Source organism: Rhagoletis zephyria, unplaced genomic scaffold (genome assembly GCF_001687245.7).
Source record: "Rhagoletis zephyria isolate East Lansing unplaced genomic scaffold, Rhagoletis_zephyria_1.1 Rzeph_scaffold_03181, whole genome shotgun sequence".
NCBI classification, from domain to species: Eukaryota; Metazoa; Arthropoda; class Insecta; order Diptera; family Tephritidae; genus Rhagoletis; species Rhagoletis zephyria.
Window position 1 is genome coordinate 13519 of NW_016160264.1, and position 24991 is coordinate 38509.

General features: G+C 31.4%; 1 protein-coding gene and 1 long non-coding RNA gene across 3 annotated transcripts in view; one reads left to right on the plus strand and one right to left on the minus strand.

Moving 5' to 3' along the window:
• The window catches only part of LOC108368555 (rho guanine nucleotide exchange factor 25), a 35420-nt gene that overhangs the window by 3357 nt on the left and 7072 nt on the right, over positions 1-24991 (minus strand). The window lies entirely within an intron of this gene.
• LOC108368557 (uncharacterized) overlaps positions 1723-24991 on the plus strand; it is a 42853-nt gene continuing 19584 nt past the window's right edge. The window contains exon 1 of the long non-coding RNA XR_001848392.1: positions 1723-1808. This is a non-coding gene — a long non-coding RNA (uncharacterized LOC108368557). The remainder of the gene's footprint in view (positions 1809-24991) is intronic.

Sequence of the window (24991 nt, forward strand, 5' to 3'; positions counted from 1 at the left end):
TTTTTTTTTTTCAAATACCAACACATCTTAATTCAACTTTGAATGACGTTCATTCATCCTACCTTTCTCTTTCATCCTTTGAATGAGCTTATTGGCAAAGAAATAAAAAGGGTGAGAAAATACCTTTCCACCGACACCTCTTAAGTCTAAATCAGAAGAGTTTAGGCTCAGTTATTCAAGTTTTTCTTATACCAATCTTTAAAAAAGTTAAAAAGCAGCATCAAAAATCTCATCATTACGATTCCGTTCAAATTTTTTTTTTAATTTTTTAAAAATATTTTTATGCAAATTTTTTAAGCTTAAACCGTTTTGTCATTTGAGGGGATTTTTTAAAAAAAAAATTTTAAGAAACTATTTTTATTCATAAAAAACTCCATTTTTGGAGGTATTTTAAATCTGGTCCAGCTCACTTAAATCTTAATATTTTTTCGAAATATTTTGGTGGACGTCTTAAAATATAATAGATTTTATAATACCAATGGAAAAATAGTACCGATTTTTTTTGTATGGGGAGTGATGCAGTCTAATATATATATGTAGGTGTCACCTGAAAAATGCTAAAAGGAGACCCCTAATTTCGACCTAAAAAACTGTTTTCAAAATTGCCTTGCAAAAATACCTCAAAGAGTAAAATACTCTCTTACCAATAACTTTTCATTGCGATTGTTTTTTTTTTTTTTTTTTGAAGACTTAATGAAATACACTTTTTCTATAAACTGAAGCATTGCCCAAAATCAAATCGAATAAATATTATGACACTTGCCTATGTTAAATCATTACACACGTGCTAGATTTATCGCCTGAACTTTTAATTTTGTAATTTAGTTTTAATTAGCATTCAAATCAGATAAGCGCATACGATTATTTCGCAAAAAAGCATTGCCTTACATTTCTATACATACTTTGGGTACAACTATTACCTACAAGTATACCCGTGAATAAGTAAAAAAAACTGTTGTAATGAAGAACCTAAAACCAACTGGAAATACCCTCCATTTAGTCGTACGCAGGCATTGTAGCTTTTTAATGTTTTCAACACCTGCGCTCCAAAAAAAAAATGTATATACATATATATACGTATGTATATAATATTTGTATCTACATAAAAAAATCAAAGTGTCAATTCTAATGCTAATTAAGCGCCAGTCAATTGCTACTTTTGTACAGTGGATTTTACTGTGTTTTGTAACCTTGTCTATTTTATTATTCACACATTGTAAATGGGAGTAAGTTTTAGATTTCGAATTGAAAAGCCATACATATTCAAAAATGATAGAATACATTTTCTGCATCGTGTACTTTAAGTAATAAAGCGCCAAGACAATATCGCTTATTTTAGGTACTATGAGGATCCTATCTCATTGTAGAGCACAATTTCGTCATGCCTTTGAAAACACGTTTTGATATCTTTTTTGCGGAAAACATCCGCAACTTGAATTTTTAGGCGTTTCTTGATTTTTCGTATACTTTTCTAGGATTTTCAAATTGTTTTGTAATTTTTAGCAGCGTTCGCAGTTTGTTTCGGGACACTTTAGATTATTTTCAGTTCTTTATAAGTTTTTCGGTACTTTTTGAATTACTTGAGACTTTAATACTTATACTAGATAAGGTTTTGCCTTAAACAATAAAAGGCGAAAAATTAGGTTTCTTTGCCGGCAAATAAAATAGTCTCTAGATTATTAAAATGTGTACTTAATTTCAAAATTCTTTTAAAATTCTTTTCAGGTACTCTAACAACAAATTTGGCCTTCATTAAATCTCAGCGGTCACAACATCAATAAATCGTCAATGTAACGAATACAAATCGGGTAAGTGGATTTTGTTTATTAAAAAGTTGTATGATACACTTGTGTTTTTTTTTCAAAATAAATAAGTTTTAAAAATAAAATTTTTTTAGATAAAAATGAAGCAAAAATTGTAAAATCAAACAAATTTAAAAAAAAAAATTGTTGAGTTTGTGAGAAATGAAAATTTTCCTTCATTTTTATCTAAACGAAAATCTTATGTTTACAACCTAATTAAAATAATGTTATTATGGAAAAATCTCCGTGTAAAGAGGATGTTTTTATAGTTCTCATAATGGACTTTTTTGAATTTCTTTCTTTGTTTTGCTTGATTTTTTCTTTTTTAACTGAAAACTTTAAAAAGATTCCCGCGCGGCCTATGTTTGAGTTGTGACTCGGACTACCGACTCTCGACTCAGGAGTAATTCGCTCATAAAATCGGAGTAAAAGCCAAATTCCCATTGTTGATTTGCATTTTTTATTGTCGCTTTCATGCAAATCAAAAATTTTAAAATTTTTTATGAATAACAAAAAAGAAAATTTCACTACTGATCTCTTTAAGGGCTGTTTCCAGCTCTCAAGAAAAATTAAAGATTCATATAAAGTGACGCACAAGAAACGAAAAAGAAATTTCCCTCTACCAAAATTTTTTAAATCAGTTTGCAACTCTCAAAAAAATGCTCGTATATTTATTTCTTCCAGAAAATTTACAACAAAAGCAAAGTCCTTTTTTAAGCAACAGAAATAATGAAAAATATGTCTTTTCATTTTTTTTTTTGAGAGCTGGGTTCTAAGCTTTAAACTGAAATAGCGTCAAGAATTCTCTCTTGAAACTGTATATGAGTTTCGTAGGAAAGTCCGAACGCTGATCGTAACTGGTCTATCGACGTAAGTGATACTCAAAACAGCGCCCGGGGGCAGTCGATTTTATTTAAATAGAAGCTACATATCTCCGAGCATCACTGATCTGCATATGCAGGTCCATATATCAGTAATGATCTTAGAAAGTTTTTATTATGTGAGAAAGCTTGCGTGTGCTTCTTCATCTGTTAAAAAAATAATAAATTGTTTTGATGGACTGATAGTGGCTTCTACTTTCAAAGACTCATAGCTGACGTGAAAGATATTTTTCGTAACTACTTCGTATGGCCCTCAAAGTTTAATAAACGGTTGCCGCCTGTTTCGCATTGATTATTATTCACTTTCATTACATATTTTCATACACTTTCCTATTAAAATTTTTCGCACATATGTATGTATCTCTGTTTCATTAATCAAATGTTGTTACCTATGTAAATGCTTTTATTTTCGAGCCTTGTCCTCTCACTACAAATTGTATACATATTTTATGCTTTCAATGCACGCAATTGCCAAAACAATGTAGTTCAATAGGTCAGGCTATATATAGACTTACATCTGCATTTCACAGGTTTTAACAATTTGTCTTTTATGCATAAGCAAAATAATTCAACAGAAAATTATAAAAAAAGAGATTAAAATTATTATGGGAGTTTTAGAAAGAAAATATATCCCACAGCTAGATACTCGAATACGTATTTGCAAGCAAACAATATCACGAACGGGAACTGCGCATCGCATAAATGCATACAAATTGCCTTAATGGAATAATTATAAAAAAGCTAGTGGGAATTTTTGGTGGAAAACATTATGGGTGATGTTGCGTGATTGCGTTTTAAAATATATACTACATTCATGCATGTATGGTTACGTATTGAACTGCTACTTGCAGGTATTTGTTTCACTTTTTTACAACTTGATAATAAATGATACTACGAATAAAGTCAGGTGAAATTGTACGCCAGTGCATGAATGCGAAATGCGATTCGTTGAGAAAAAGTCGTGCTGTTGAAGTTTTGTCTTAAAAGGGTTCCAGGTATCGATTAAATATATCTATTCCCCTATCTTTAAAATAGCTTAGAACTTTTATGTGGCATACGCGAAGCTACGGGGTTCGCTTCGGTGGATCTGGTAAAAAGTAAAATGAAAGTTCAAATTAAAATTAAAAGAAAGCTTCAGGTAATCTTAGTTTCCACTTAGTCCACTGCAGTATCCGCCGTTTTATCCGTGAGATACAACTACAGGAGGTTATAGAGAGCTATTTGCCTTTGCAAACCCTTCAGGATCTAGGAATATTGACTAGCTTGCGCCGAGAGATAAGGCCGGTGGTAATAAGTATTACAGAAAGAAGAATTCTTTTCAGCTTTTTTCGCGCACGTATTCAGAGTTTTCAGAGCCAGAGCATTCGTATCCAGTATAAGCTCGCCATTATGTACATCCGTTAAATATTTAACTAACTACATATTTATAATTTTCTATTTATAGACCATAGGTAGCAAGACATTTCTCTTGTTGCCTTCGTTCATCTCCTTGTCCATTCGTTGCGTTTGTCCGTCCATTTCAAACTAAGACCTAGCTCTCGTTTGATTTTTTTCTTTTAACAAAACATTTAAAAGACCAAACGGTGTAAAGACAGGCCTGCATTTCGTATTCTTAGTTCTGGAGCGTGAACGTTATCTTTTTGTGATCGCATTGAGTCAAAACTTCTCTCAAGACTTCTGGTGACCACCGCATCGCATTCGACAAGAAGATGCGATGCTGTCGCATTGGCTGAGTGAAAAAGTCGGGAGATATTACTATTAGATGCAGTATTCGGCAAGAATGTTTGTTTCTCCTTTGTTCAGTGGCAGCTGGCACGTTTTCAGACTATAAGTATCCTTGGAGGAAACATACCCAATCACTGGCAGTTCTGTTCATTCATTTCTCTTCTCTACTTTGACCTTCCTGTTCGTGTCTTTAAAAAATACTTATCTGTCATTTAACTCTTTTTATGAGCTATCAGCTAATCACTGCTCTTTCTGAATCCTTTATTCAGAAATATTCGCATTTACTTTCACTCAATTGTACATGGGATCACAGTCTTTTAATTAACTAAAAGAACAGAAAAGTTTACCTTATTGAAGGTCTTGATAGCCATTACCCTGCAGTGAAATCCCAAACTAGTCAGGAAAAATACTAGTTTACAACTATAATTTCCTAACAGAAACCGAACTAGTTCGAAAATGACCAGAGTTGTACCAAGTACAAACGATTTATTCACACCCTGTATTATTTGACTTCGACAGTTTAATACAATAAAGTACACAAAATAATATAACTTTTTTTTGGGTATATCGTAAACCGTTAAATTGAGTGCGTATTCAATTATACCAGACCTGTTATTTTGTTATTTTTGATCATTTTCAATTATTTTTTATTTTGTTTATTACACGATTAATATAATTATTTGATTAATTTCTATTATCATCAATAAGCCAAACTATGGACAAAAATGAAGAATATTTAATAACTGCTTGAATTACACAGGCCAACAAGGTTTTTTAACCAAGAATCGGACTATACTTTTCCGAAGGTCTTTGACGTGCTGAATTCGAATCTGACCCCAGATCACGTCAGGTTTTCGGGATATTCTAACCTAAAAGTGCAAAAATCACTGTTTTTGGACACATTTGAGCTGCACTACTCCTCCCCTTCAAAATTCATTTTAATGCTTAAAAAAATCTTTATTTGTTACCGAGAAGTCGTCTGTTGAATTTACTGAGTTTAGTAAATTCGTTGATATTCTTAAAATGAGGAGTATTGGATATTGGAAATTGAAATATCTATGTATTTATTTTTTCTTTTAATTAATACTCAAAAAAATTAACAATAATTATTGGCAAATCTAAGGCTGCTAAATAAAAATATGTAAAATAAAAAAGTGTACTTAAATGTTTTTTATTGTATATTCATGAATTCATTTTATTTTTTGACTCCCAAAGTAGTGGTTTTGGTCCATAATTAGACTAGTATTTTTCTGTCTATTCTGAACTAGTATGAGACTGGTATATTTGTGACCGAAATCTGACAATTGCCATTTCGTAGGACATCCCCATGTTAAAAATACCAGTTGATTGCATGGAAAAAAGATAGTTGGCTGACTAGTTGGGCATGCGATTCATATTAGTTGTGGGTTAGTTTACAACTAGTTCATTTGACTACAGGGTATCTACAGAAAGGTTTTTGGCACAACTCTTGATAAATTAGGACTCTTGACATTGTCGTAGGAAGCTATTGACCTACGAAGCTGGTTTCAATATAGGAACGTTCTGTCAATGCCTCTTTGAAATGAGCTCACCTTCTGTTTATTTCTGCAGGCAAGAATTTAAGTCAAGGTTTCAATGCGCTAATCGCTCAAATATGCATTTAATATTACTTAGGCCTTAAAGCTTAATTTTTCCCAATTAAATCGGTGTTAGTCCGCATAATTTTATGTGCAAATACTTGAACAAATTTTTGCTCATACTCTTCAAACTCACAGCAAATATAGAAAATCCGCAAGTCGCTTTCAGTCTGTCGCCGCAAAGCACTCATGTACTATTTGCCTTGCAATTTTGCATTGTGTATTAAGCGTCAAATACAAAGTAAACAACAAATTGATAGGGGTGTGTGTTGGAATATAGCAATGTAGATTTATGCCTATAGGCAAAGCTTAACACCCTACCCCTCTGATCTGCCTCCTTCTGTCACAATGCAAATACTCATAGATCACGGTGGTATGCACTGGAGCCCGAGGAGGAGGGCAGTGAGGCGCAGTGACTGAATGCCTATAGAATCTACAGTGTACATGGCTTGAAACCAGTAGAGTCATAGAGTTTGTTCTATGCAAATTACAGTTATGCTGGCCATTTTATATGTGTATATGCACACACTCATTTAAATTATGATGATAAAATGTTATAAAACGACAAACGACAATTGAGATAATGGATTTATAAATGTTCCTCCTACTATTAAATTATTTGGAGCAGCCTAGCTGTATGTGTGAGTGGACGAATGGGCAGAGAGAAGCGATGTGATGTATTTGCTAAGATCGTAGGGGAGTAGTCCTAGTAAAGGTCTAACTGGAAATGTTTCTTAACGATAGAATATTCGAAGAATCACGTATGCTCGTAAGCCGGCTGAAATTTAAAGTATAGACAATATGTCTACTATTCTTGCATATTATTGCATGTAAGTATGAAATCCTTCGACCGAATTCAGCGAAATCTGATAAGCGCTGATAGAAAAAAGATATAGACGATAGCAGATTTTCCTAGGGTTTATGCATACGTCGCATTCTATTTCATCTCTGGGCTATCTCTTGTTAAGAGAAGTACATTTCCTGCTGGGTATTTGAATGCTTGCATTCAACAGTATGCACAAACACGTATGTATGTATGCAATATGTATTGGTTATGTGCATAAAACTGCTGGCTTTTGAGTTGCTTATGGGCAGCCTGTTGAGGTATTTAAATCGAAAAGCAATATTTGATGCAGCCTGCCTGTCGCAAAATGAATGAATGACTTTATTAAAATTACGTATTGTGTGCAATGTGCAGTGCATAAGATAATTGCAAGGGGCATACATTTATGCCACATATGTATGTATGTATGTGTTTGTTTGGTTAGATATGCAATTATGTGCACGATTATATTAGGGGTATTCACGATCCGGTGCATACTGTCTAACATGGTGCATAGATTGCATAAAAAGTATTATTCGATAATTTTGTTTTTGTTTCATGTGTTCAAAGAACAACAAAACTATCCAATCATGCTATTTATGCTATTTATGCACCATGCTAGACAGTATGCACCGGATCGGGAATACCCCTATTGTATTTATTTATGTATATATGCACAAGCGCAACTTTATCTAGATTCTCTTGCATACATATTTACCATATACATTCTTGATAGGTCATTTTTAAATACCTACATATGTATATGTATGTATGTATTAGTTATGGCGAACTGACTACTAGAAAATGCCTTATCTTCCATCGCAGTTTGCCATAAATTTGTATTTAATGTGGACAAACTATTTACGCGTACATTTACTTTCTTCGCAGTAAGCTTTGAATCGAAGCCTCTTTAGAATGTAGTTCCCCTGGGGGTTTGTCATCAATTATTGGTTATTCAACATACCATTCGTACGTGATAAAACAAGCATACAGTGCCAACAAAAGTATTGGGCACAGAGAATTTTTAGCAATATATGCAAAGTTTTTTATTCTAATTTATTTTTGATCCCATCCTAATAATTATAATCGTGGTACAAAGCTCAATAACAATATTAAAAACAAATATATATATATTAATAAGCCACAATAACATTGACAAAATCCCTAAACTTTGTTGAAATCTCAAGAATATTCAATAAATTTCCATACTAATTTGCAGCTTTCTATTCAGTTTTTTTTTTAAAAATTCGAAGTATGCAGTTTTATAGCGCATTCAATTTGAGTCTAACAAACTGCCAGTTTGAAGCTGCTAGAAAATCATGTTAGTTTTTTGCAATTTTTTCACGCAGTTTCGATAGTTATTTTTTGGAAAAAATTAGTAAGACCTTCCCCTAAAAAAAAATGCCAAAAATCCACGTGATTTTCTAGCAACTTCAAAATTTATTCAAAACCGATTTTAGAGTTATTCGAAAAATTGCACTTTGAAATAGAGCGTTCTTGAAACGTTTTCTGAGATAGGGCGTTTTAGAACTGGCTGCCGAGATTGGTTGACCTACCACTCAGCCATCGATATATTATTTCTTATAAGTATGTACGTACTAATGCTCTCCTTCATAAATTGAGTTAAATTCTCTTGTTGTGCCCAAAAATTTAAAAAAGTATAACACTGTGCGACACTCCAAAATAACTCGATTTTTGAAATGAAATATTCTTTTACTCGTATTGAACGTAATTTTTAAATCGGTGTCAGTATAGTTGCTGTATAAATTAGTGCGGAAAAACATCGGCCAAAGTTGAAAAACTGCGAAAAAAATTTAAAAATATTGTATTTGCTGGGCTATTATATTTACTTATAAATTGACATATATATATTCGAAATGTTTTTGTAACACCTTTGTTGGGGTTAATCTTTGTACATCGTTCAATTCGAATAGCTCTTTTAAAATTAAATTTTCTGAGGAATGGGCATTTAAGTAACATCTCGAAATATAAGGCATTCATCATTTATTAGATAATGGCAAATAAACAGTAGTTTTTCAGTTTACTTCCATGCCCTTCGACTCTAGAAAGTGCCATAAAGTCGTACAGAAATTAATGTTATATGATTTCTAAACAATTTCTTCATATTTTAATATTTTTTTAAATTTAATTTATGCGATTTTTTTCTTTAAAAAATGTATTGACTATAAATATGTCCTGAAGTAATCTTAGAAGACATAATGTGCCGTTTATTCATTTTCGATAAAACTCCAAGCAAAACTGCAGGCAGCTATTTTGTTATTTACACAGTTGTCGTGAGAAACCGGCAACAAAACGGAATGTAAATTTATATGTACATACCAAGTTACATACATACGTACATATTTATATGCCTCTTAATGAAACTAGACAAATAATAACCACAATTCCACGAAAAATGCACAAAACCATGATTAGCCTTTTAATTAGTTGGCCAAAATTATCACATCGGGAGATAAAACACACGAAAAATGTACGAAAATTCTTTCATAACTGGGGGCGCTTGTATTGCGTTCAAATTGATATAATTGATATTGGTTTGCACTCCCTTACACATATAGGTTTTAAGCTTAAATCTGTATAATTTTCATGCTGAATATAATTAGTAAAATTTTATACGCTATCAGCGCGCAATTATCATCAATTAAAGCCGACGCTCCCCAAATAAAAACATAGCAAGCACCGACCCACGCTGATTTTGAGTTGGTTATTTTACGATAACAGCGAGCACGAGTGGATACTAAATATGTACATTAGCGTGGGCCGAAAATCCCCTTTTTTTTAGAATTTTGTTTGGTTATAGCAAAAATATGGTGCATTATGCTCTAAACAAAATTCTTAGCTTATTTCGATTCTCTACAAAAAAGGTTCATATACCAAATTATGTGGACTACTTTCAAAGGTAATTTAAATTTTATTAAAAAAATGTGTTAATTAATTTATTTATTAATTTTTATTTTTTGAGCACATTGAACTTTGATGGACTTGGGCGAGCCTAAGATATTGACCAACAGTTTTCATCTTTCACACAGATTTTTTTAGAGCATAATGAACCATATTTTTACTATTACCAATCAAAATTCTGAAAAAGCGGATTTTCGGTCCACGCTAATGTACATATATATGTATATTATATATAGATTTCGGTGCGTACTCCTATGACTACATACAACATACAATGTCATAAAACATTTCTTAGCTTAAAAAATAAAAATCCTACTCTATCTCTAGGTATTTAATTTAACATGCAAATCGGCACGAAATTTAATTGCTAATAACCAGGGAACGGATTTTTAGGACCTAAAAACCTATATAAAAGGCAAAATAAAGTAACGAAACAGGCTGGAAAAGGCAAAATAAAATAGCGAAAAAGGCAGGAAAAGGCACTAGGTATCGGGAAAAAGGCAAAAAAAGGCAAAACAAAATAGCGAAAAAGGCAGGAAAAGGCAAAAAAAAGGTATTGCAAAAAAAGCAAAATAAGGCACTAAAAAAAGACAGAAAATACGAAGAACAATCAAAAAATATATTTATTTTAGAAATGTTTATATTAAAAGTAAAAAGAGAAAAACTATGAACTAATTTCATTATATGAAAAATTTGTACTTTTAATCTTTGACTATTTTATCTTTTCGAGTTTCCNAAGGCAAAAAAAGGCAAATATCTTAAAAAAGGCAAAAAAAGGCAACATCAAATGTGTATATATGGAATCAGGGAAAGCTAAATCGTGGACATTCTTAATCGAATATACTTTATCTCTTTAGCAGAAAAAAAGGCAATTTCCATAAAACCCGTTCCCTGCTAATAACTATTGTGAAAATTTTTTACCTATGCGGTCATAAAAATTAATCACACCGGCACAAGCCGATAGATATGTAACTATATAAAATTTTGAATTCTTCCACTATTGAAATCATTTTTCAGAGAAGTTTACTTGTGAAATCGGATCTTAAAATGTTTGTTTGAGGTCTTGTGTGTTGGGTATGAGCGAATAGAATACTTTCTGATGACGAATTGAGATACAGATCCCAAACTGATATCATTACTTAATAATCTGAATGATGTTTGTCCAGTGTTGCCAGAATTGTTTCAGTGATCTAACTAAATGACCAAAACAAGAGCTAAAAACAGCTAAATAAACAAATTTTTGTGCTAAAAGTTTTCACATGTTTGATTGGTTTTTTCTAAAAAACAGCAAAATAGGTACATATTTCTTACATCCAATAACAAATTAAATGTCCATGATACAATAAAAAGAAGGTAGTTTCAATAAACAACTTTTTGATTAAAAAGCAAATTTTTGACAATTGCTCAACTGCTCTTCCGTGGAGCTGCTTGAGCTTATATTGTCTGCCTCGATAATGCTCCCTTGGGGTGCGGGCATATCAACTTGCTTGAAATATCTATTGAATAGTAAATGTTAAATATTAATGTCCTATTATGTTCTTGTAGACCCACTTGGCGATCGCAGTCAGTACTCCCCCATTAGCTCACTTATTGTTACCAAACAATTTTCTGAGATAAGTATTGACGAATAGTCTGTTGAAAAAAAAATAATAATAATTGCTCAGCATTTTTACTGAGATAGTCCAAACGACCATCAATCTTGTTTCGTTAATTTGTTGAATCTTCTTACAATTAAATAAGATATTTTCAAGCAATATTTGTTTACATGTGAATTTATAAATTCTTTTTTTTTTTCTATCTACATACTGCATCCACACGTACATATAAATTCATTTGGTTGATTAGGTCTTTTTACACATTCCTTCATTTCATGGCGTTAGCTTTGCAAGCTTCAGCCGGCTTATCAACCAGTTAACTGACGTACGTTTGTTATAGCTAAGGTGACGTCATCTTTCCGAAAGCGCGTTTTTTTCGATTGGCGTAAACCCGCTTATATTCATATAAATGTATCTACTTCATCACCACTGACTACAACGTGTTTGTTTGTTTGACTATTGTCATTGCACTTCACTTTGAGTTTTTTTGTTTTGGCCGCAAGCATAGCGTGGCGATCGTTTTTCAGAGTGTTTGTTCAATATTATATACATTCCTCAAGTTTCAATGTACATACATACCTTTGTACATAAATATGCAGGTAAGTGTTATTAAATACGTAGCTAGATACACTGGCGCTCAAAACTGAGAGAATGGTACTTTTTTTTTAATATTTCATATATTTTTGAAGTCAACATTTCTTTGTTAATTTTTTATAAAAAAAAATGCCATAACCTCGATAAGATTAATCAAAGTTTAAAACATAAAAAATTTTGGAAAATTCAAAAATTTTCATAAAAAATTAAACTTTTTAATCTGAATTTTTAGAATTTTTTGGGTACGTTAATTATTATGGTTATGGTTAAAGCATAAACAATATTTTTGTAACATGTACCTAATTAAAAAAATTGTTAAAGGACAAGCTTTTATTAGTGGTTAAGGAAAAATAAAAAACCAATCCCGCACCAAGATTTTGATTACATACGGGTGAAAATAATAAAAGCTTGTAAAAAACATTGTGAATGGTCGTCAAAAAAAAATCAGCATTCATCAGTTTTGATCGCCAGTGTACATATGTATGTACACACGTTTGTATATTCAATTTGAACTTTAAGAACACATTTGGATATGGAGGTGTGTTATACATACCACATTTTTCGCCAACGTGATTTTGTATAACCGAAAATAATTATCGTAGCTTAGGGGTCACTGCGTATTGTTATTATTTCGCAATGTTCGAAATATTTGCATATAAGCTAAATTTTTGAGCGATTATTGATAAAAGTAATAACAATGCACAACCAAGGGCACTGGCCATAATTACTTTACTTTTCATTTGATTTAAAATTTTGAAAAATAAAATTTTTTCGACCTCCGATTGCTATGCCAATCGTGAACTGCTGCACTGTTATGAATTTATCAGGTCAAATCTGGACAATTTTTTTGTATAACTTCCTGCGATTTTGAAAGTAGTTCCATAAAATCTCTGCCCTTATACCTATGTATTGCAAAAAACAAATGAAGACAGTAGGTTTTCATAAAACACCCTTGATGCAACGATTTCGCAAAATACTTATTTGCCGCAGCTTCTGGCGAGTCATCGGTCCTGCCCTGTTCTGATGGAGCAAATTGCTTCTCCTAAGGGCTTAAACTGCCGCGTCTGGTCGATTACTTTCTAAAGGCGGTCCAACAATTAACAGTGCTTCCGTTGAGAAGCAGCGCACAGTGGATGGTATTATGGTATTTTGATTTAATTTTTCATAAATAGACTAAGTTCTATCTTATCTGGGCTTACATTTAGAATGCTTCTCTCAGCCCAAGCATGCAAAATTATATATTAAAGGTTACTCCTAAATATTTCCCTTTTTTTTTAATTTGTACCTTAACAGAACTTTTCCCTTTTCTCTTCCCTTTTTCCATTTCCGGGTAAAGACTACGTTTCCTTCCGGCTTAAGAATTGGTATATTAAGACCACACAAGTCAGCGACTGTGTTTAGAACACTCTGTAGGGAGTGCGAAGCTGCTTCTTTGAATTTGCCTCCGATTACGATAGCATTCGCATCGAAGCCTTTGTCGCCCAAAACGTACAGTGAAAGTTGTACAAACCACATTGTAAAATTACCAATATCCATTTTTTCTGCCTAAACTTTTGATTTTCAGTTAATTGGTTATACACAGACAAATTTTGGTTGAATTGATTTTTAATATTAATTGGCTATGCAATTTTTCACACAAGGCAAATCATTAGCATTGCTTTTCTCCGTACATGGCAACTGAGCTGCTAATTCAAACGATGTTGATTTATTACAATTTTGACAAAAACTTTGGGGCGGATGGATATTTTTAAATGCACTGAAAAAAGCTAAAACAGCTGGTGTTAAAAGCTTTAAAAAAAAACAGTATCAAAAGCGTGTTTGGCGGCCTTTAGCATTGAGCGCTAATAAGCGTAATTTAGCTATATTTGCTTATTTTATAAACACGGTTCAGTTAAAAATATTTTTTGAAATTCGAAATCTTCGCACATTAACGACATACACTGCTTCATTTATTCCAAATCTATTTAATCTAATAGGTTACCGTACCCCATAAAAAATCTATGAGCTATGCCGCATAGAGAGAGAGAGATAGACAGAGCTCTTAATCAAATACTAAAAACATCATTTTAAAAATGTATTGCCTGCGCCGAACTTTAACCTCCAAACTTGTTCTCCTCTTTCAACTAAACAAGCGCAACGTTGTCAGTGTATAGATAAGTAAATATTATTTGAATTTGTTTGCCAATTATCAGCATTCAAGCGCTCGCTGATTTATTAATTTATTTGGGTATGTGACTGCTTGTTAATTTTTTATTTTATTTATTTAGAGCACTACGGCATGCATTTCTACATATATTTTGTGTCTAAATTTAAATGTAGAAATGATTTAATATTTGAGGCGACAATCGCTTCAAAGCAACTGAAGTGGCTGGCGACTAACGCATACAAAGCGATTTACCGCAAGTCAAATTAACGCTAGTGAATTTAAATAAACTATTAACTACATAGATAAAATGGCATCGGTGCTATAATATACGCGCATAGGTACATATGTATACCCACGTTTATATGTATGTATGTACCTATGTAGCGCATACATCTTGAAATTGCTTGGCTCACAGTTTTATCATTGCATTAGGAAAAAATTTAATTTTTCATAGAACGGGGTACTCAGTTTATTTCTAAACAAATACCACATTGCACGTCATTTGTATAAAAATAGTCAATAACAAAGAAGCTCCTCGCAATTAGGTATGAAATAAAATGCAAACTTAATTTATCGGTGTGACAATAATGACGCTTTAATGAATTCCGCAGTCAGTTCAAAAAAAAACAAAACCTTTAGCGGCGCAAAAGGCAACCCATAAAAGTCTCTCTGGAATTTGTCTACAGTAGTAGGAAATCAAGTGTTTGTTTATCTTTTTATTTCAATTCTAATAACAAGGTTTTTAGCATCACTTCAAAGCCTTCGAAAATTTCGAAGCAAAAAAATTGCCAAAAATCTGTCTTAACTGCTGCCAACTTCCACTTTATTATACTCAAATTTAATAGGCTACAAAAAATTCTGAAAAAACGTTATTGGAAAGCTGTAAATTTGTATGCAAATTTATTAAATTTTCTTGTGATTTGCACAAAGTTTAGAATTTTAACGTTATTTATCGGAGTACGATATTTACATATTTTTTAAATAGGCAAAAAAAGGTTACAATAAAAAACCATGCCTACATTTTTATTAAAAAGTATCTGTGCCTATACTCTTTTCCGTTACCGTATTTTAAATATTTATTTATTTTTTTTTTTTTTAAGCATATTTTTGGTGTCTAAAAATTATACTCCATTATAGCACGAGCAAGCCATATTCAATTTCGCTGACTTTTCCAATGCTTCAGTGGCTCTTGAGCCCACATAAAAATTACCTTTCAACAAGCAATAAACAAAAGTTGATGAATATTTAAATAAAATCATCAAAAACAGAGTTGCTTAGCAAATAAATACGAAAAGTCGTGACTTGGCAATTTTTTTATCAGGTTTTCAATTTATGCATGGAGTTTTAACATGTACGTATGTATCTACACGCGAGTATATGACCACATAGTAGAACGCCAAACAAGTAATTATTTACTTTTTATTAAGTCACATAAAAGTAAATTCACTGTCTTTCATATTCTCCTACTCGAATACATAGTAACAAAATTAGATCAAACCGTTTGCCATTCTTCTGATGAATCCATAATACCAACAATGTAGAACAAAAACTTCTGGACGAAAAGATTAACCAAGCGATTTGCACAAGTCAGTTGTATGCCATTAAAAGGGGTTTGCAGGTATTGAAATAATTTGTGGTCGAACGGGGTGAGCTATAAGGTGGATGTTTAAAAAATTCCAAGCAAAGGTCTAAAATTGCATACTTTGTATGGAAGAAACAAAAAAAAAATTGCCAAAAATCAACGATAAGTTTTAGCTGCTTTGCACTGCTATACCAAAATTTAATGTGCTACACTGCAAAAAATCTTCCTTTGAAATCTGATTAAAAACTTTAAAATTTTAAAAAATTTGTTGTTTCTTTTTAGGTTCGCAACTAGGGTTATACGGTTTTTGTTAAAAAATTTACTATACTTTTAAACAAAACAGCTGAAATTAAATAACAAAAAATGAATTGTTAAAACTAGCACTGATTTTTTATCTGTGCGTGTTTGTGCGGGCTTTCGAATATGTGTTCAACACTCCTTCGGGACCGGTCCGGAAATATTAGGCCCTCGTCCACATCTAATTTAAACTAAACTTCCTACAGTCAAGTACATATGTACATTAAGGTGGTTCAAAAATGCATGTGGAAAACTTAAGTCGGAATTTTTATGCTCTAACCCCCTAGGATTCTTCTCTACCGAAAGAAATGTACCCCTATTTTTTATTTTTATGGTATAAAATTCCTAAAAATTAATATTTTTCGATCTGTTTCTCTGCAGAATATTCCCAATAATAATACCCAATTGTTTATTTAAGCATTATTTCATACTAACGATAATTTATAGGTCCGCCGAAAACCCTCAAAAACTCCGAGGAATGCAATGGGGGAGCAATTCGTTAGTATTAAAAAATGGTTAGATAAACAATTGGGTATAATTGTTGAAAGTCTCCTGCAGATAACCTGGGTTTGTCATTCGAAAATTATTGATTTTAAGAATTCTATGCCATTTCTACGAAAATTCCAGATATTTTTTGATTTCAAAATAACAAAATAGGGGTATACTTTTTCGATAGAGAACAATCCTAGGGGGTGAGAGCATTAAAATTCCGACTTTACTCTTTATGGACCACCCGAGTGTACACACATACATATGTATGTCTGTAGTTTTGGTATATATATGTATGCATCATGGGACAGATAAAACCGAGTTTATAAAATATACTATATTTAGTTTTCATTGTTTTAAGCTGTCTTAATTGTTGAAATGATGCGCCGTTTTTTAATGTTTGGTTAATCAATTGATGTCGATCTCAATCAAGCTCTCAGCATGTTGTTAACAACACAATAGTTAAATACGAATACAATATACAAATGTTAAATACGAATACAAATACAAATGAATGTATATGTGTATAGTTATGAATGCATGTGTATTATGGTGGTCCAAAAAAATACAAAGAAAAATCGAGTTTTAGGAAGTTTTCTCGTGTCACCCCGGGACTAATGTACAGTGACTCAAACAAGTCACTCAGTTGATGATTGCTTTTTAAATATTCGTAATGTTTCTATAACAATCTCGCCCAAGCTTTAGCCAAAAACATATAAATCAACCAGTACTTGTTATTTAAAACACCGCAAAAGCCGTCACAAAAAAAATTCTCAAAAATCAGTGGGATTATTTAGCCGTTTGAAACTTGCACTTCATTAGACATTAATTATACGGGCTATAAAACTGCATAACGAGAAACGTTCTAAAGATTCACATTAAAAAGTAGAAATTTTGAAGAAAATGTGTTGAGTTTTCCTAAATTTTGTAAAAGGCTTGAAACTGTGATTTATATGGTTCTGTTTAAAACTTTTATAGAAAAATAGCAAAATAACAAAATTTAGCTCGCAAAGCATTACGAGTATTAAAAAAATTAACTCGTGGTAATTTCTTTGAGTCACTGTATACGGAACATAAGAAGATCGGTTTTTTTGGGCGGCTGGGAAAAAATTAGACCACCCTTACATATGTGTATACGTATTAAAAAAACTATGTACGTATATTTAAAGTAAATACTTAACGTCAGCAACACTTATAGAAGACGTGCCAAAGTATGTACAAGTCAGTGCATATTTGGTTACAATTGCAAAATTTTTACAATATAAAATGGAAAAAACACTAAAAAACAGCGTGTGAATACTTATATACATATGTAAGTACATGTTAGACAAAGCATGCGCGCTCAGTCAGATAATTATGATACAATCAAAATGTTAATTGAAATTTTATGTAAGCAAATAAAAATTTTACGACAATGTTGTTATCCATTCGACTGAAACGAATTTCCAAAATTAGGAAAATACATTGCACTTATGTATATGTATATACACATACGAAGTTATACATCACTGCATGCTAAGTATGCACCTAGTTATGTAACGTCGGGATGAGCGGGTTCGGGACTTAGAAATTAAATTTCGGGATTAAATATTTATTACCGTGCCCAACTCTACATCAGACATTAACGGGCTTGGTTATTTTCTTCGATCAGCCATTGTTAACAGCGATGCTTTACACTTTTCAATTATTCACGAAAAAATGCTCGCTAAATTTTATTTACTATAGGTCTCTGAAGACAAGAATTATATCTGACCCCAATTTATACATTATTTATCATTTATCACTAAAGCGAACTCACGTTACCTCTAGTAAAATTCCAATTTTTCAAACATTTTAACCCTCTTACAGCCGTTTTTAATGAGCTTAATTGGAAAAAAGTTTAAAATCTGGCCACTATGGTAGGACTTGAAGGTTGAAGGTAGGAGTCTGAAGACAAGGATCGTGTTCAAAGTCAATTTACATGTACAAACATATGCTGAAGTATTTGGTCAAATATTTATTTGGAAGAAGCCTGACATATATAAACGAAAATTTGCTGAACAGTCGAACTTTGTATGATAAATATTTTCGAAAGTCAAATTTTACAATGGAATCTCGCACATAATTTTGGGGTATGATCTAGTTATGCCAAATTTTCACTAGGCATTGAAATTAAAAAAAAAAACTAAATATTTTCCATTAACAAAATGTCATACCGGAAAAACGTACTGCCGCATTTCCACTGGGGATTAAATGACAAAAATTTGTATTACAAACTTTGGCACCATAACTATGAGAATAATAGTCATGACAAAACATGTATGCCATTTAAATAAATACCATGTGGAAATAAACTGAATGACTATTTTTTGTTTGTAATGACATGATTATTTTTTCATGCCCCACTTTGTCATTAAACATTTTTGCCATTTAATGCCTAATGGAAATTGAGTTTTGTTTCAGTTGGCAAAGTTTTGTAGGCCCTACCATTTGGAGGAGAAGCTCGGCCAAATACTTAACAAAATTATATTTTTTATTTCTTAATATTTTTGCCATTTAATATCCAGTGGAAAACAGGCATTATTACCCTTTAGCGTTGGAATTTGAACTCTAGTCACTCCAAAAGCTCATCACCGCCGATCTTTTTACCAAATAAAATGTGCGTACATACATACATACATTTCTAAAACTTCAAATCTATTACAGCGAACAAAAGATTGAATTCAAATGATTTTGAAGTACGCTCCGCTCATAAATTATTTACGCTTCAAAAATCATTATGCACTTGGCCAAGAAATGTCTGAGTTAAGTGGCATTTGAGACAAAGCACGAAGCGCTGCGGAAGAATAAATCGTCGTTAATAAATAAAACAAATACAAAAAATTTAAACAGAAGTGTGTAAATACAAATAAAACATGTAAAACTCATAAGGTGCTAAGCTTTTGTGCTGCAGAGACAACCGTGAGACTGGAATTATTTATGAGCTAACAATGAAGATGTCAATCAATAATGGATAAATTTATCAAAAATGCGCGAATATTGAAATTTATTTGTGAATCAAAAAAAAATTGTTTTAATAGAATATTAAGCAAATAGGTACAAACATAAAATTAAAAACAAAAACTAAATGATAATGTTCAATTTTTTTGTTTTTTTGTTTTTAGATCACCCCGCTTTGGCCGTGTCTAGCCTACAAGTCTATGTCTACTGTAAGAAAAGGTTACTCATAAAAACAAACTAGCTTTCGGGGAAGGTACATATATTTGTTCTAAGATTAGCAAGGTACCCGTCATTAGCTAAAATTAATTTCATGCCAAAAGATTGTAAATTATTTTACTAACTCTTTTATTCGTAAAACTTTTCAAGCAAACATTTTTTCTTTTATCTTGTCGAAAGCAATCTATCACAAAAAGCATCAGTAAAAATTTAGTTGACACGCAATTTTCATCTAATTTCAAATGACAGAGAAAAGCTCACTAAAACAAAAGCGCTTTGAAGAAATAATGGCCCCATTAACACTCAAGCGGCACACCCCTGCCGGTGATTCTATATTTGTATGATTTGACGAGTACGTAGTGTATTCGCTATTTTGTTGTTAGTTTACATTTTCGCAAAATAAAGAATGGCAGCCAACCTTAACGAGCGGATATATTCCGTAAAAAATCAAACTCTTCTTATTTTTCCCAATTAAATGAGTAGGCGACGGGAAAATAAATAGGGACGCGACATTTAAAAAAGCTTTAGCTATTTTTCTTTTGTTTATTTAATCTTAAACTTTTTAAAGTATAGCTCACTATGTAACTAAAACAATGAAAGTCCGAATTTTAAACTTTGTACAAACGAAAATTCGTCATTTAAATTTTAAACTTTTTAATTAGAATTTTTCGAAAATCTTTTGGTATGCTAGTTTAAATAAGCTATGGCGTATTGTTGATTTTTTTTTACTTTTTTTTTTTGCTGACGGTGTTGTGCATTTTTTTCCACACCAAGTACGTATGTTTGCTCATTTGTTTATATAGAAGAAAAGGCACAACACCGTCAACAAAAATATTGTAAAAAATCAGGGGTTCCATATAAAAAATTCTGGATTAAAAATTTGAAAATTTCATGAATACTTGAATTCGTAGAATTTTTATAAATCTTGTACAAAATTTGGAATTCTGACTTACATGATTTTTGTTTGATAGGTGTCCCATACTTAAAAAAAAATAGTAACAACTGTTAAGTAAAAAAAATTAAAATGTCGCGTCCCTAATTGTCTGCCCGCTACCGTATGTACATGCACATGTCTGTACAGTGCATTAATAAGCATTTTAAAATTTTTTACAGTTTTAATTATACCCATGACGTATCATCGAGTGGCATTTTCAGTTTTGGCGCACAATTTCATGTACGAGTATTAAATATCTATGTACATGAGTGTATGTGCATACATATGTATGTTTTGTATAAAAGTATTTGCTTGAATCAATTACATAGATATGTGTGAATATGTACTATGAGTACAGTTGTAATAATGTTATAAGTAGCTTTTCTATAGATTAGCTTGCCAAAAATGATAATCAGGAGAAAATTAGAAATGTCTATACGTACATACACTTGTGGTCATCTCATTAAGATAAGTGACATTCTAATTAGTTTTGGCTACTTTTCTTTTGTTAATTTAATGTTTTCAATTTTTTTACAAAAGTCTATAAGCATCACATAAATCCACATTTCAAACTCTGTACAAAAATTTTAAAAATTTAACAAACTTTTGTAATTACACACACAAATTTTGAAATTTTTATTCAGAATTTTTAGAAAAATTTTAAATACGCCCCTGCACGCGCAATGCTGATATCAAAAATCATAAAACCTTTTTTATTTAATTTGGCAGTTATAAAACATGGTCAGAACTTATTTTGCGAAATTAATTGGATTTAGAAATTCTGTAAAACTAATATATCAAGAAAGGTCGTTATTTACTTGTTCAAAGTGAGTTAAAATCATTCCCATCCCAAAGGATAGCCCTTATGCTCAGGTACAAATTTCTGAGTTCAATTTTATGCATTCACATTAGGGTGGGTAGATTTTTTTCTTAACTATGTGCGTATAATGTAGCAGGATTTGATGTGCAATGGAGAATATTTTTGCCAAAGAAAAAAAGGGGTCTAAAATCAATTTGAATTCTGCCAAATTGCGAAAATAAGTTTCGAAGAAAACGTGAAAATTTTCACTGTTGCGCCCTTTGGTGGAAGTTTTAAGAAATAGATAATTACAGAAATGGATTCCTCATACTAAAAACCCCCTATAACATGTTTTGATTCAAAATTTTGTTTATTATTTAAATTTATTTTGCCAGTGCTTAACATCATATCTATGCATAGAAAAAGTCCCGTCACTGACTAATGTCACTAGATTTACATACATAGCAATTATTTATTCTCAAGCAGTCGATTCAAATAAATTTAGTAGAACAATTTAAATTTCAAAATACATTCAAATGACTAATTCTACAGTCATCAAACAAATGCACAATTTTTCGAACATTAATAAAATGCAAGAGGTTAAGTCAAGAAAAGCAGCAAATTAATTATACGATTAACAATTAAATATGTACATATATTCACAACAATACAAGCAAAATGGATTGAAGTTGCGAAAAATTTTGAAAATTTGCCAAATATGAGTATACATTAGGTTTGTCCAAAAATGCATGTGAAAAATTTAAATCCGAATTTCTGTGCGCTCACCCCCTAGGATTGCTCTTTATCGAAAAAATAGACTCTAGTTTTTTTTCTTTCGAAATAAAAGAGTATTTAGAGGTCGTTCAAAGCGCTCAAAAGTTTCCTTGTGTATTATATGGGAGAAAAAAATTCCGTGAATATGGTATAGAATTTTTTTTAAAATCTAGCATTTTTTATGCGTCCCCTATAAAAATAGTTAATATTAAAAAATGGTCAAATAAAAAATAGGCTATTATTATTGGAAGTTTTCTGAGGAAACACAAAGTTCTCCGACCGAAAATTATTAATTCTCAACTATTGAATAATCCTAGGTTGTGAGAGCAATAAAATTCCGACTTTACTTTTTACCACCATAGTATGTGTACATACATACATATGTATGTACATATGTGTATATATGTATGTACATATTTTAAGCAATTTTCTGAATATTTTTTGATGCTCGATATTGCAGTTTTGGTATATTATTTTTAATTTTTTTCCTTATCTTATTTTTTTATTGGCAACAGCTTATTTTTTATACTTTATTTTTTACTCTCATAAATTATAATAATATATAATATAATAAATAATTTTTTAATTCACTTTTATCGCATCCAATTTATGCTGAAGATAACATTTCAAATAAGGTTAAATAATAGAACTTAATAAGGTTTGGAACTCTGATTTTTAAGGTTTGTGTTGTAGAATTAACCATATTTTTATAAAATATTAGCTAAAAATAAAATAAAAGTTCGCTGTTCCCAAACTTAATTGACTGACTTTATGTACATAAATTTACAGCTTATCTTATCATGACCAAATTCGATGCATGAATGGGGGCTTTATAGCCGATTACAAATACAAAAAACGCATAAGTGGTTATTCTGATAGCAACTAGGCCTTAAAATAAACATCGACTGGACGTACGCTTTATAACGCATGAAAATGTTATTGATTGCCCTCTGAATCAGAAAGAGATATATTAAAAAAAAAAGTAGTGAATTGTTTTCCTTTTTTAATCGGGCATAGTAAAAAGGTGCGCTAATAAAACTAAACTTTTACTTTGAATCCCAAACTCTCTTATTATACCATCAGAAAAGTTATTCTTTAATTTTTTCTTAAACAAAATTTCCTTGGCAATAATAAATTTTATCCAGCAATGATGATCTCCTCTCTATGAATATGAGCGAAAGTCTGAAACCCTTTAAAGGCTTTCAATTCACGCAAAGCGGTTGTGAATACCAAATTTAACCTCATAACTTATGCAACAGGCAACGTCAGCCGCTTTTACTTTTTAATTTTAATAAAAGTGTATTTTTTTCATTCTCTCCTTATTACCCACCTTCGATTGACTACATTTTGAATGCAATGTGCGTAAGTACTAGGAATTTATGAATGACGCACTGACTCATTGAGGTAATGGTACAAACAAATGCGGAAGAAAATAAAATTCAAAAAAAGAAAGACTGCAAATGTTAATAAGGATTACTTTTTTAAACCAAAATGCAAATTACAAGTATTACAAATCATGGCGAAACCTCGTATTTCTCTAACAAGAAACTCTTAATTAATAATTATTTTTTATAACTTTTTGATCTGAATATTAAATATTAAGTATTTTGTACATAACTAAGTTTAAATTATAAGCCATCATAGTATTTTAAGGTCAATTTTAAATGAATTTCACAAGATAGAAGATAGAAGTGATTTCTGAGATACGAGGTTTTGACAAAGTTCCGTCAAAATACAGCTCAAAAGTGCTAATTACTAAGGAAATTGTTCATTAAAATATTCTGCTACTTATTTTCGCCAACATTTTTTATAGTCTACTTATTTACTTTTTAAATTTCCTTCAATTTTTTTTTTCGTTCCGCCGTTTTTGCGGCTACTTAAAACATCTGTCAACATTTGACCGCTTGGATTTGTTGTGATCAGTTCAAGGATTTTTATTTTCATACAGCTTATTGACATTTGCTGTCTGCTAATTCTTTAGGCGCATTAGGATTGTATGTATGAATTTGTCTTATTTTCTGGTTTTCTATTTTAAAAGCATTAGCAGCATTTTTTTTTATTTCAGTACATATATTGCGTGCTCTTAGCATTATGTACGTAGACATTAGGGTGATCCCTAAAAATATCAACATGTAAATTTTGTATGGGGCGCCACTTTATTTTTCTATACGTACAAAACAAAGACATTCACGAAAATTTTTAAATTAAAAAAATTTAGGGGTTTGGGAAAATTACAATTTTTTATAAATTGCGAAAATTCGAAAAAAAATTTACTTTGACCAGCTGTCTAAATTCCTTTTTTAAGACCTTGGATAGGTTTGCTAACTTAGCACGTCGCTTAACTAATAAGGTACAAGATTACTTGTCGAAAGATCTCTCGCTTTGGAACTAAAACGTACCTACAATTTTTTATATCTTCGAAGGTCTTTGGAAGACTTTGGCAGGACCTGGAACTGACCCAACAGATTCCAGTTTGTTAATAAATTTCAATAATTTGATACGTATCGCTAATTCTAACTGAAAAAAATTCGATAACTCGACTATTTTCGATAAACTTTGATAACTGTGCGTTTCGAGGGCTCGACAAATTTCGATGACTCAAACATGTATATATATCTCAATAAAAATCGATAACTCGATAAACTTTAAATAACTCTATAAATTTCTCTAACTCGCCTTATTTTTGTAGCTCCATAGATCGAAAGCTATCGAAAAATTACGGTAACTCATTACACGATAAAATTCGATAAGCAGTGACAACTCGATAAACTGATATAACATTGAAGTTTCGATGACTCGATAAATCTTGAAAATCGA